The 14,533-nt window shown below is 46.3% G+C and overlaps 1 protein-coding gene and 1 long non-coding RNA gene across 3 annotated transcripts in view; one reads left to right on the top strand and one right to left on the bottom strand.

Moving 5' to 3' along the window:
* The window catches only part of LOC310918686 (acid-sensing ion channel 2), a 395,266-nt gene that overhangs the window by 246,370 nt on the left and 134,363 nt on the right, over positions 1-14,533 (bottom strand). The gene's annotated exons all lie outside the window — the stretch shown is intronic.
* LOC310918687 lies at positions 3,184-5,259 on the top strand. The gene is made up of 3 exons (XR_014591725.1): positions 3,184-3,274; positions 3,460-3,558; positions 5,040-5,259. It is a non-coding gene; the product is annotated as an uncharacterized lncRNA (long non-coding RNA).

The raw sequence follows: 14,533 nt of genomic DNA, 5'->3' as shown, positions 1-14,533 counted from the left end.
CACAGCCACAGGATCTGTTGTTGCTGGCCTTGGAGGTACCACACAAAGTCATCTAAGCTGCAAACCTGTGTTGGTTAAAAATCCTGAAGGTCAAACAGCTACTAAATGTTCCTATATTACTGCTGCCCCACCTAACTTATGGGGAAGGGATGTCTTATCAGCATGGAGAGACTGGGTGGGAACAGATTTGTAACTGGGGCCACTGTAATAAAGGGCATAAAACAGCTTTGAAACCTTGAACCTTAGCCTTGAAAGGGCTCACCCTCACAGCCTGTGTGGGTGCAACAGCGGCCCCTTGAAAAGAAAAAATTAAATGCCCTTAAATCCCTAGCCCAGGAACAACTGGCTCAAGGTCACATCGAGCCTCCAACAATCCCATGGAACACATCTGTGTTCATAATCAGAAAGAAATCAGGTAAGTAGAGATTACTCCATGATTTAAGAAATATTAATGCTGTTACGGAGAGTATGGACTCTTTACAGCCTGGAATGCCATCACCTACTATGATACGTGCAACTGGAACATACTAATTGTTGTAAAAGATTGTTTTTTCTCTATTCCTTTACACCCAGATGATACCCCAAAATTTGCCTTTACAGTGTCTTCCATCAATCATGCAGCACCAGTTGAATGATACCAATGGAAAGTGCTCCCACACTAAATAAAAAACAGCCCCATAATTTGCCAGTGGTATGTTGCACAGGCACTCTCAATAATTGGAGAACAGTTTCCAGAGGCATATTATCACTATATGGATGACATCCTAATAACAACACCAACCCAAGAAGGCCTTTTACACATTTGGCCAGAATTGATGCGAGCACTGCAAGAATATGGTTTGCAAATAACACCAGGAAAGGTACAACAAAAACCACCATGGAAATATGTGGGAGTTAAAATATTAGATCAGACCATACAACTACAAACAATTCAGTTTTCAGCCAAAATTCAGACTTTAAATGATGCACCAAAGCTTTTGGGTATCATTAATTGGGTAAGACCTTATTTAGGATTAACCACCCCACAACTGGCACCTTTATTTAACATTTTTAAAGGTGCTAATCTCATCAAGGAAGTTAACACCAGAGGCAAAAACTGCACTTGAACTAGTAGAATGGGCCATGACAGACAAGTGTATTGGATATGTCCAAAAGTTTGTGTTCAGTATTTGTTGTTATTGCTGATTTACAGCCCATGGGTATCATTGGACAATAGGACACTCAGTGGTCCAACCCACCACACATTCTGAAATGGCTACCTCACCAACATAAAAAGACAGCACCTTCCATATCTGAATTAATTGCACAATTATTTATCAAATGTCGCCAAAGATGCTTACAATTAAATGCCAAAGATCCTGTAAAAATCATTATATCTTTTCATCAGGGATATTTTAAATGGTGCTTTGCGAATAGCACAGCACTACAAAGTGTTTTACAAAAATTATACAAGACAAATCACTTACCACCTACTTAGTCATAAACTGCTGCAATTAAGTGGGACCAGTGCATTGTCACTGAGACCACTGAACCGTCGTACACTCCTGAAAGGTCTCACTGTCTTTACTGATGTATCTAGGAAAATAGGGAAAGCCATTGTGACCTAAATTTGGACACCTAAAGAATATGCATGTTTCAGTGGACATCTTTTCATCGGCCATATGGGCCTCAGTCCACACTGGGGAAAGAAGTCACACGTTGGCATTTGGCCTTTGCCACTCTAGGCATTCCCATACAATAAAGATTGATAATGGTCCAGCAGATATTTCACAGAGTACTTGGCATTTTTTACAACTCTGATGTGTGCTTTAGCACACTGGTATTCCTCATTCTCCTATGGGACAGGCCATCATCGAGCGTTCCCATGGCACCTTAAAGTGCATGCTGGAAAAACAAGAGCAGGGAATGTGTGGTGAAACTCCACAAAGTGGGGTAACCAAGGCACTATACACTTTAAACCACTTAACAGTACCTGCAAATTCTCAGAATCCTGTCATTTTAAATCATTTTCTGTTGTTACAATCTCCTAGTGACGTTCACTCACCCAAACCTAAGGTATTGATAAAGAACCTCCCAATAAATGGGAAGGTCCCTGGGACTGTGTTACTTGGGGGTGCCTGTATTTCCATGGATGTTGGCATCCCATGGGTGCCTGCTGGGTGTGTGTGTCCTGCTCTAGGCTCTGCTCAGGATCACATCCAACAATGTCTCCCTGGCAGCCCCACAGCAGAGGTGGAGCAGTAACAGGAATGACATTTCACACCACCGTATGAAGATATGGGGACTGTGGAATGACAGTCCACCCCTACCTGGAACGTAACTTAGTTTTGAGAAGACAGGCACTTTGGGAACAGGACTAAGCACATGGATTTGTACCTTTTAGTGGAAACAAAACAGTAAAGTGTTACCCATAATAGTTTTTAAGGTTTAACCCTTTGTAAATGAATTAGGTATTTGTAATTGGGTTATAGTTGTGAATAAATTGGAGCATACCACCGTGCAAAGCTGTTCCTGGTGGCTCCTGGACTATGTCATTATGATTGTTCCACAGATTGTGCTGTGTTTGTCATTGTGCAAGGGCCCTGCAGAGGATTACACACATTGCCTTTGTATTTAAAAACAAAAAGGGGGAACTGTAGTGGCTCACAGCTGGCCTGGAGATCTTACAGTTACAATTAATGCTATTTATAATTTTGTAACTGAAATATACCTAATTCTATAACTACCTCAGTTATATAACTCAACCAGGCTGGGCCGTTGGGGACACAGGCAGCCATTGGCCAGTTAGCTAGGTGGCAACTGATTTAGCCAATCAGAGCTGACCGTGCTGACTTTCAAAGCTACATAAGGAGAACAGCACTTAATAAAATTTGGCTATTGCAGCATGAACACAGAGTGCTGTGTCGTCACTTCTGTCTCAACTGCAATGCCAAAGGAGCACCTGGACAGAGGAACTTTCCTTCCCTGACCCCACGAATCAGAGCTTTTGTTCACAGCCATCCAACCATAGCAGCTGGAAAACTGCCTCCCTACCCCAGTAAAATGTGATTCCTTCTTTTCCTTCACCCCTTTTCCTGCACCAATTAAAATTCCAAGAGCACGTGGCTACAACCACAGCCAATTCCTGGGAACACTTTACAGTAATGATCCCAAGCAGGAACTCTTTCTGTACATTATCCATTAATAGTAAAGCATATCCTGGGAGCATTTCAGCCAAGCAGAAGGACCCGACAGGTGAGACATGCCCAGCCAGATGAGGCTTCTTCCCACACAGGTAAATCCTGCAACACAGTCCAGGGAACTGCAGTTCATGAAAAGTGCTTGGAATCAGCACCGCAGGTTTTCTAGAGATGTTTTTGCCCCTTTGGGGTATTTTTGCCCCTTCATCTATCCCAGTGGCAGCCTAGAGCTGTGAAAGGTGCAGGGCACTGCCCTGGCATTGCTGTTTCTCTGTTCCAGCAACTGGAGGAGTGAAAAATGGAGCAAAGGAAAAGGGGAAAATCCAATGATTGTCTCCCTTGAGCAGCATCCAGACCATATCCTTTTCCCAGCTGTTCTGTATCCAGGCTTTTCATCATGCTGTGAACCCAGCAAGTCCCTGCAGCCTCAAACCACTCCAGTTAATGGGATTGAAGAGGGATTTACAAATCAGCTCTACCTGTTCGCTCTCTCCCCTGTGCTGCGTCCCAGGATTTTGGAGGGAATGTCAACCTCTGGTTTGGGGGAAGCTCTGAGAGCAGCATCCTGCTCTCACACATCCCTGGGATTGATCCAGCAATTAGGATGTTTAGTGCTTGTCATTATGCATTGCAGCTGGGTAGTTGTTTGGGAGAGGCTGGGAAGGGGAGGGGGAGAGGATGGGAAGAGATGTTCAAGGCAAGGCAGAGCCTCAGAAGCAATGTGACAACACCCACAGCATCCCAAAAGCCAGGAAGGATCTCCAGAACTGCTGCCAGCGCGTGGTGTATCCCGTCACAGTGATGGGAAAACTGCCACAAACCCACAGAAACCCACCAGGGTAACAGGGAAAATGGCCAAACCCCGCTAATTTCTGTTGCAATTGAGCCTGAATCCCTCAGGGCTTTTCCCTGCTTATCCTTGAGGGAACAGAGCCTGGAGGCAGAACTTCATCCAGGACTTTTGCTTCCTACAGATGGAGCTGGGGCTGTAACACCCCAGGGAAGGGAAGGGGAAGGGGAAGGATGAGCCCTGCTCATGGCCAGTTTATCTCTGCTGACATGGGGATCCATTTTTTTACCCCTGTCAGCACCATAAAAGCAGCAGAGCTCCAAAGTCACCAGTGCTGTGCTTCAGGCACCCTGAACACCAATGTGTCAGCAGATTTCTAATCCTGGAGCATTTCCTGCTGGGAATGGGGCAGGAAGAGAAGCAGCAGCACACTGGGGTTCATTAACTGAGGCTTGGGCAGGCTCTGAAGTGCTGTCTAAGGACTGAGAGTTGCTGTTGTGTTTTTTCTGATCTCAGGAAGAGCTTTCCTTGCTGCTGATTGGGAAATGTTTTGCTGTGTAAATGGAACTGATCTGAGTGTAAATTGCAGAGCTGCTCAGAGGGTTATGTGCTCCCAACTCTCATGTGATATGCTCCCAATTATCCATAATGTGACTGACTGGCACAGGTCCTGGGCTCTGAGCACAGGTTGGGTTCAGCTCTCTGCTGCCCCAGGAATGTGTCCAGGCAGAGCTGGGAGGTTGCAGCTCTCACAGACCTGGTCCTCATTTACCTTCACCTGCCACAAACTCAGTCTTTGGCAGCTAAAGCTGAACAAAGTTTTGTGAATCTTGGCAGGAATCTCCCTCTGTTGGGAAAGGGAATCTTCTGCAGCTTTATTGTGCTCCAGAGGATCACCCAATAGGCTGAGTTTTTCCTTTTTTAATAGCTCGTTTTCCTGCTGGTTTGCCCTGTATGTCCAGCTTGGTCTGCATCACACTCGAGCAATGTGATGCTTAAATTTATTTTTTAAAGGATGTGGCTTTAATCTCTAGAATTTTTATTATTATTTTCCTCAGTAAAATTTCCAGGAGATGTTTTCTAAGGAGACTCAAACAGCACACAAAGAGCTCCCAGTATGAAGAACCCTCTGATCCTTTGCAGGATCTTGTGGCTGGAAGGAAGCAGCCCTGTCCCTGCATTGATTTCAACCTCCCTTGCTTTGGAACTGTGCTCCTGGGAGGATCCCAGGATCCAGCTGGAGCCAGCCCTGAGCAGCCTGGTGGGAATGCAGGGCTGAGCCATCAGGAGGAGGGAGCAGATGTTTTCCTGGGGTCCCTGCCACCTTCCCTTCCCACCTGTGCCACTCTACAGGTTTCACATTCCAGGAGATGCCAATAAACCCTCACAGGATTTTATTTGGACTTGCTTTATTTTATCCTGCTCTGATTTAGGAGGAGTTCCCCTAAGTGCACAGGAATCCTTAATGCTCCTCACACCTGAGTCTCAGTTTGACAGGGAGCAGCTGAGCTGGATCTCTGGGATTGCTGAAGTTTTAATTCCACAAATATCCTGTTCTCCCCCTTTCCCAGTCCATTATCACAATGAAGGCCATCCCTGTGCAGAGATGCACTTGCTCATCCTGCTCACTGAGACTCAGATCTGGTCACAATTCTCAAAGAAAATAAATTAGAAAATAATAAAAAAATAGCAAACTATGTTTTGCCTTCAGTTGCCAGGAAAAGTAGCTGTGACTTTTCTTGGCAGAATTTGCAGTGTTAAAAGACTTCTGTGAAATGTTTGGTTTTCACATAGAAAAACAAAAGTTGTTGTTGGGGTTTTTTTGGTTGTTTTATTTTATTTCATTTTTTTTGGTGGAATGCAGCCACTTTTCCTCTAAGGCATCTGCTCAGCCCAAATCCTGTCCAGAAGCCAGTGCAGGGAAGTGGTTCCAAGTATCCTTCCTCACCTCCTGCAGGGATTGATTTCATCTCTCTCTGAAGCAGCTCGTTCTCCTCTCCCTAGCATTTTTATTTGTGCTGTCAGTGCTCACAGCTCAGGCACTCCTTACACTTCTCTCCACATCACTGGTCTGTTTCTTCAGCCTCTTCCCACCTGCCTTACCTCTCTGACCCAGAAAATCCATCACATTTTGTGTTCTCAGCTTTGGGATTGTTCATTTGTCTGCTCTTGGCGGCAGCAGCTGCTCCAGGAGGACCAAGATCCCCTTTTCACCCATCCCAGTGGTGTCCACCCACCCTGGGGGTTTGGGAGGGGATTTGGACCTGGATCTCACAGGGGCCCCCAGAGGGGCCATTCCCACAGGAACACATTCCCTGATGGATTCCAGTGCCCAGGATCCAACCAGTGGCCCCTCAGCTCTCAAATCTCAGAGGGTGGGGAGGCCCTGGCACAGATTTCCAGAGCAGCTGTGGCTGCCCCTGGATCCCTGGAAGTGTCCCAGGCCAGGCTGGATGGGGCTTGGAGCAGCTTGGGACTGTGGAAAGGGGTGGCACTGGATGGGCTTTAAGGCCTCTCTCAATCCAAACCATTCCATGATCCAGGATCTCTAAAATCAGTCTCAAGGCTGGGTCTCTGCACAGCCACGTGTGGGGCTGGGATTCCCAGGTTGTTTGATGAGATGTAGGAACCATTGAATTCCCATAATTATTTTTCTTTTCTTCATGAAACATCGGAGATTTTACATTTTCCCTTGTCCTCCTTCTCATGACACTTCCAGGCCTTTTTCCAGCTTCTCTGGCCCTAATCTGGCCCTCCCTTTCTGCCTCATTTATGACATTTTAGGAAGAATTCAGCTCTTCCAGGAGAATGTTTTGTCCAGACCCAGCTCCTCCCTCATGAGGACCAGCAGAGCTGAGAAGAGGGGACCAAACAGCCGAGATCCCACCTCTGCACAGGACATTTCCCATGATTATCCTGGGAAAATCAGCTCTGCCTGGAGAAACAGTGACAATTTTCCATCAGAAAGGGACTTTGTTATTCCAGAATTTCCCCTTTGTAACTTAGCAACATTTTTCATTAGACAAGAAGCTGTTCTGGAATATTTTTTGCAATGAAAAGGCCCTGAGAGTTGGGAGCAGTTGGGTGTTCCCTGGCTCACACATGCCTAAGCAGACACAGGGATGTCTCCCTGCCAGGCAGGATTGTGGGTCCTTCCTCCCAGATTCCAGAGAGGCCAATTACTTCCAGGTAATTTTGCCTTTTCCTATCTGCCACCATTGCTTAATCGATGATCTGGGTTTAATGAGGCAGAAAAGCATCGAGAGAATCCAAAGGCTTCATTCAATAGGGGATATTTCACATGTAACCTTTGGAATGAAGGTGGATCTGTCCTAGAGCTGGCACTGGGAAAATCCTGAGACTGCAGCTGCTGAGGGAGACTCGGGCTGTGCTTGATAAAAGGGAAAATTTCTAGGAAAGATTTTTTTAGTAAAAAATTACCTGTCACCTTTCTCAAAGCATCTTCATCCCAGGGCCTGAGAGCAAGGCTGGAGAAAGAGCCTCAGTTTTAGCCCACAGGCACAATTCCCAGCTTGCCCCTCACTGATCAATCCCTGGAAGCTGCTTCTCCCTGTTCCAGTCCCCACAGAGTTCCAGGGCACACAGGGCTGGATCTCGGGACTGCCCCGAGGGGATGCAGGAATACTCAGCAATGGAGAGCCCCTGATAGGTGTTACAGGGATGGAGAGGACATGGAGAAGCAAGGAAACCCCTGCAGCATAACAAGGACAAAAGCACTAAAAATCCCTAGTGGAGGTACTAAACCCCCTGGAGAACCAACCACTCTGCACAAGGAATACAGGACCCAAGTACCCCATTCCCTCTCCTCCCTTGGAAGTGCTCAGCATTCCTCCCACTGCTTCATTCCATCAGCTCCCAGCATCCCCTCAAGACTGCTTCTTGCTGGGGTCTGAGGAAAATCTTCCAGGGGAAACAGCAGGGAACAGGGACAGAGCCATGCCCAGCCCACAGAAACAACCACGGCTTCCCAGCTCTTCAATAATCCCACGTCTGAATTTCAATTTTACAGGAATTCCAGTGGGCCTGGAGATGATTCCGTTGGGAAATTCCCACTGATCTCTGCCTTCCTAAATCCCAACATTTCAGTGTTGCTGAGAATGGTCCCAGGCCCAGGGCTGCCAGAGCTCAGGCTGTGATTGTTGGGCTGTCTGTGCAGGGCCAGGGCCTGGAATGGATGATCCTTGTAAGTCCATCCAAGTCTGGATATTCCATGACCCTATGATCCCAGGAACAATACAACACCAGAAGGAAAGCTCCACATTCTTATTAGCTTAAATCTAACAATAAAATTAAATCAAACAAATCATCAGAATTGTGAGACTGGTCCTGGCTCCACTTGGTGATTCCAGGCTGCAGCTCAGCAGCTGCCACTGCCTCCAGTAAATGTGCAGGGAATACAATCAGTTGGTGTTTAATTAACCACAATCACTGTCTCACTAGCTCCAAACACAATTCCTGCTATGGAGCCACCTTCTGATCCCTTCCCAGGAGGCTTTGTTTCATTTGGGAATGGGTGGAGTGGGACAGATGAATTGTGCTGGGAGGATCCCTGGCAATGCCCAGATGCCAGAACCCCACAGACACTCCCAGACCCCACAGACATTGTGGCATCAGCACCAGGGACAGTTTGGGCACTTCCCCAGACCAGGTTTTGTATGCAATCACTGAAAACATCTCAACCATGCTGAGAGTTCCCACCCTTTGTTTCTCGAGGAGCTAGGGGGGTGGTTTGGGGACCTTTTTATTCCTGATGTTTTGGTGTGGTTGTTCTAAATACTCCATCCCTACAACGGCCAAGACAAGAGGATTTGTATTAAACAATGCACTGATCAGGGTGTTTCCCATGATATCCAGTTGGTGTCAGTTCAGTGACAGCACCCACAGCTTTCCTTGTGTTTGTTTTTGCAGCTTCATGAGAGAATCACTTTGTGTTTGCAATCCACTTGTTTCTCCTTTCTTTTTCCTCTACAGCAAATATAAAACCAAGAGCCTTTAGAAATCACACAAGAAGGTAAAAAAATCAATCTCTACCTACAAAAGTGAAAAGAAATAAAAAGCCACCAATCCCCCCCAAAACCAGGAAGGTTTAATTCTCATCTAAAGCATTTGGTAAATGATCACCCTCAGCACAAACCCAGAGCCAACCCACAGCCCCTGACCAGGGCATTGTCTGCTCCAGGAAAGGGCCCCAGGCAAATCCTGCCACTGACTGGAGTGGATTTGTGTCAGTGAGAGTGGAAATCACTGGGGAGGCACCATCAATACAGTTGTTCAATTCCTGCATTTTTGGGGTTTATTTTCCACGTCTCAGAGAAACTTCCTCTATTTTGGGGTCAGCGAGCGTCTTTCACCACTAAAAGAAATCAGTTTGGGTTAGAAGGGACCTTAAAGCCCATCCAGTCCCACCCCTGCCATGGGCAGGGACACCTCCACTGTCCCAGGCTGCTCCAAACCCTGTCCAGCCTGGCCTGGGACACTTGCAGGGATCCAGGGGCAGCCACAGCTGCTCTGAGCACTCTGTGCCAGGGCCTGCCCACCCTCACAGGGAGGAATTCCTTCCCAATCTCCCATTTAAACCCATGATTCTGAGATTCGGCAATCTGAATGCTTCCCAAGTTTGGCAATACCTTTATCTAAATATCTTTATCTAAAATATGTAGTCAAACATTCCCCCTGATTTAAACACTTCTCTGAATTAAAAATCTTTCACTGAAATGGGGATGCTTTGGGGGAAAGTTGATGTTTTGACAATGCACTGTTTCCCTAACAATTCCTAAACCCCTTTGGAGATGGGACCTGGACCTTGTCTCTATTGAGAATTGCAGTTTGGGGAGTTTTTTAATACCTTGGCTGCCAGAGACAAAAAGTCAAATAAAGTTTTCCTTCCTTCACTTTAAATGCTTCATTTTTATATTTGTTATTTTGATGGAACAAACACAAGCCTTAAGCAAATAGAAAGAAATATTCCATCAGTTTATGTTTTAAAATAGTCCTGGATGTGCCATGAGAGGTAGGGAAATGTGATTTCTCAGGGCCTCAACCTGCCCAATCCCCAACAACACAGGGAGAAACCACTCCCCAGACAATGCCAATGCTGCAATTTGTTATTTTAGAACAGCCCTTAAAGAACAAAGCCCCAAGCTGAGCACATTACGCATGGTTGTGTCTATCTTTAAAGATCTGAGTAGGAAATTCCCTTGGAACCACTGGAATTACTCATGTGCTGCAAAGGCACCTGCTGGAGGTGTCCTGCTGAGCTGCCTGAGGATTGGAAAAAGCTTAATGAATGTTCATCCCAAACACTGGGCAAACCTGAGCTGTGAAGTCCTCATCAAAAAAAAAAGGCTGGAAGGCATCTCAAGATGATCCATGAAAAACGAATAGTGGAGCCTCTTATCAAAGCTGAGCAAACAGCCCATCATGCAATCAGAGCCAGAAAGAACCTTGGCTCCGCAGGGCTGCAGGGACTCAAACCACTGCAGCAGCAAGGAAAGAATGGCAGGCAATCAGATCCAAGGGAGCAGCACCTGGTGATTCCAGAATGGGACAGAGAACATCCAGCTGGGAAACAAATCTCACCCAGCTCAGCTGAAAAGCGGAAAACTGTTCAGTGAGTCCAGGAGTGACAAACTCTGAAGGAGCTGCACCTCAGAGCTGTGCTGGGCTCGTGGTGGGGAGCCAGGCAGAGGTCCAGCAGCACAAAATCCCAGACTTGGACCTGGAATATCTGGACCAGAGGGCTGCATTTCTTTGCATTAGCCAAAGCCCACACCAGAGGAGCTCACTAAATATTGACTATGGGAACTTGGAACACACATTTGACTTCCTTAATGCTTCCAAGGGCACTCCCAGGCCCCAGACTGCTCCTTTCTCCTGTATCCCAAACAAATCAGCCTCGAGCAGAAGTGTCTTACATAGTTAAGAGCTTTGTGGGCCAAGCCCTTCTGACTCTGTCACAGCAGCTCCCGCAGCTTTCCTGCTCCAATTTACCCGAACGCCCAATTCTCGTTTTTCCCATGCAGGATTTGTACAACTTCAAGGCAAGGAGCTCAGCAGGGTCACAGGTTTCTCTCACTGTTACAGCACAGCAGAAAATATTTCACTGTCCTTAGCAAAGTGCTGCCAAGTGGCAGCATAATGAGGGTATTTATCCTCTGCTGGGACTGTACCTATGGAAGGCTCCTTAGCAAATCACCTAAGGAAAACTTCACAAGACCTCAATGAAAATCCCACAGTTTTTGGCACAAATACTTTCTGGAGCTTTCTGTGAACTACTGAGAACCCAGTGTCCAGTGAGAAAATGCTGAGGAGCCAGAAACAACCCCAGCTGCTTTAATGAACTCACCTAATTAGCAAATTAAAACAACAGCACTTGTCCAGAGCGTGGCATTTGGAACCAGCGGATCATTGGCTCAGAGAAAGTGCTGGATTCAGCTGGGCTGGAGACACTCTTCAGTGTTGGTCTCCTCACAAAAGTGCTGCTCCTCCACCCAGAACTAACTGGGATAAGAGCAAGAGGAGAGAGGGAACCCCCCTTCCTGAGCTCCTCACCCATTCCTGGCTTATGGAAGTCAGGCCTATATGGGCTGTACCTTTAAACCTGGGGCCCAGCTTATCCTCCTCCACCTCCTGTCTTCTCCTGAACTCTGCTGTTGTATTAATCCCTAACTCACAGCCAAAATCAGCCTTTGCTTGTGAAAAAAATTAGTTTAGTCTCTCCTGTGTCTTCCCAGCCTCCACTTTCTCCCAAGTCTTCTCAGGACCCCCAAGCCCTTCCCAAAGTGATATCATTTCCCTTCTTGATATTCCTTTCATTTTGACAAGGATTATTAATGAATATTTATAGAAACTTTTTGCTGCCATGAAGATGTAACTGTTAAAGCCCAAATTTCCCCATCTTTCACTAAATCCACAAAGAAACACAACTCCCAGACGGCAGAGCCTGAAGGATTTGCCTGAACCTCAGCAAGGAGGTCCCTGCTTGGAGCCCAGCCCTGCATCAGGGAAATGTGAAACTGCTCTGCAGCTGCACCTGCAGAAGTAACACAACCTGCCTTGAGTACAGAAATAAACCCAGTAGCACAACTGCTGAATTATTTGTGGTTCCCAGGTGAGTTCCCTGCACCAAGAAGGCTGCAGATCATTCACCGAGAAAGGGAATTACAACCCCAATCTCCTTCCGCCAAAGAGAAGCTTCAATTATTTATGGGAGCTTGAAATATTTAGCTTGGCACTTCTGCCCTTAAGGAAACTCCAGTTACCACTTCCCCATCACGAAGAGCCAATCATTTATTCATGGGATCAATAGGAACACAAAGCAGGAATGCTGTTTCCAAGGAATGCTGGTTCCAAGGCAGCACAGGAGTCAGGGCATGGAGGAGCTGTGTCCTTCTGGAGGGAGTAACCTGATTTTTGAGGTCATTTACCCCTTCCATGGATCCTTTGCCTTGGAGGGTTTGGTATGGAAAGGCAAATCCCAGGATCAGGCAGGGATCCCAGTGGGGGCTGAGCACACCCAGGTGTGGGGCTGGGAAGTGGAGGAAACCCCCAGATCTGCACTGGGTGTGATAACTGTAACCATTGGAGATTTTTGGTGGATTGCTGAGTTTTCCCATCAGGGAATAGCAGAAATACAGCCTGTGACCAGATTTCAGATGCAGGAACTGAACCTGGGACCTTGGAACCTGAAGCCAGAAATGTTTATGGGTACCCTAAGGCTCCTGTTTTAGCAAGGACTAAAGCAGGCCTATGGAGAGGGGAATAAAAGTTCTTTGCTTCTAGCAAAATCATTTAATGGTAGGGAAAAGTGGGAAAATCAAGTTCCCATTGGCATCCTGGGCACATCAGCTCATTTTCAACAGCCAGAGTGGGAAGGGTTCTTCCAAATCATAGAGGTACAATACAGTGGGAACCTATTTTAACCTATTTTTATTGTCCTTTAAGTCTTTATGGAGGTGGTCCTGCCCCTCCAATCCAGAGGAAGGTGTCCCTGCCCATGGGTCTGGTCCTTAAGGTCCCTTCCAAACCAAACCATTCTGGGATTCTGTGATGATAATAAATAGTTCTCTCATCAGACATCTCCAAATCCCCCATAATTGCTGCTTAATCAACAAATGCAGCAGTCTGGGAAGTGGTGAATATTGATGAGGTTGACATTCCAATACAAGAGCAACACTGAACATTGTGGCTGCAGAATAATTGAACTTCAATCATTTTAAAGAACCAAGAAAGGACCTTTATGAACAAATAAAGGCAGAAACAACATTCCCAGTACTTGTTGAGGTGATCAGAACTGCTGTTACTGAGTTTGATTTTACAAACTGAGGCAGAATTCTCAATCCAGGCAAAGTCAATCAAGGTCCCAAAGAACTGCAGCTTTGGTTTTCTGATCAAATCCTGAAGACCATCCTGGACAGTGGCACTGGGAGTGATTCCCACTGCTCTTTGCTTGGGGCTGCATTATCCCATTATCCCACAGGCGGCACAAAACAGAAGAGAATTTGACATTCAGACTTCTCAGCGCAAATGGAGAAAAATGAACACTTTTGTTTCTGTGAACATTTTCAGACATTTTCTATACAATAAGTGCTCAGTGAAGAGGCTCAGTGCCTTTGCTCTCTCCTACTTCTTCCCACATTTATAAAGGATTTTGTCTGTAAAGAGGCTCTAGGAAGATGAACATCAGTGATAGAACCTGCTAAAGGGAGGTAAGGTAGAAGATTAGGCTGTGAAGAGCAGATGTGGCTGCCCCTGGATCCCTGGAAGTGTCCAAGGCCAGGCTGGATGGGGCCTGGAGCACCCTTGGACAGTGGAAGGTGTCCCTGACCATGGCAGATGTGGCGCTGGGTGGGTTTACGGTCCCTTCCAACAAAAAACATTCCAGAATTTCAGGATTCTTTAATCCTTCTCTTGGGGCAGTCAAACCTTGTGCATAGCAATGATAACTGTCCTTGTCTCACCTCCCTCTCCCCAAAATCTCAGTGCAATCCAAATTTTCCACAACTGCAGAACTATCTCAGCATTGCTATGTTCATTCCACCAGAAACCACAAGAGTCTGAGCAAACTGACATAAATGCAGCTGTGAACTGACAAGCAAAATCCTCCTCCTGTGGGAGGAACAGTGGTATTTTAATGCTTCAAAATGCAAAAAGTCCTGAAAACTTGGAATGATAATCTGTCGTCATGCTGTGCCTGTTGGCTCTGGTGACTCCTGCTCTTCCCTTGCCAAACCCAGCAGCAGAAGCACTTGGATTTGTTTAATTCATCATGAGGCTTTCTGCTGCCTAAACTGCAGCATTGACCCTCATGGCCACAGGGTAGGGTGGGAAATCGCTTTTGGCAGAGGAATTTTATCCAAAGTGTGGGTTTTAAAAAAAAATAAATAAAATTATCAGGAGGCACAAAATCCAACCCCAGCAACTCCCCTGCAGAATGAGATCATTTGGGTCCAGACTGATGCTCAATCCACACAAAGCAATTTCCTGGATTGTTCACTGGCAGGAAAATTAAAGCTGCTTTAGTTTGTCAGTCTGGGCTGGGTCA

The sequence above is a fragment of the Zosterops lateralis genome (assembly GCF_965231275.1).
Source record: "Zosterops lateralis genome assembly, chromosome: 24".
Classification (NCBI taxonomy): Eukaryota; Metazoa; Chordata; class Aves; order Passeriformes; family Zosteropidae; genus Zosterops; species Zosterops lateralis.
This window is presented reverse-complemented; position numbering and strand designations above follow the sequence as displayed.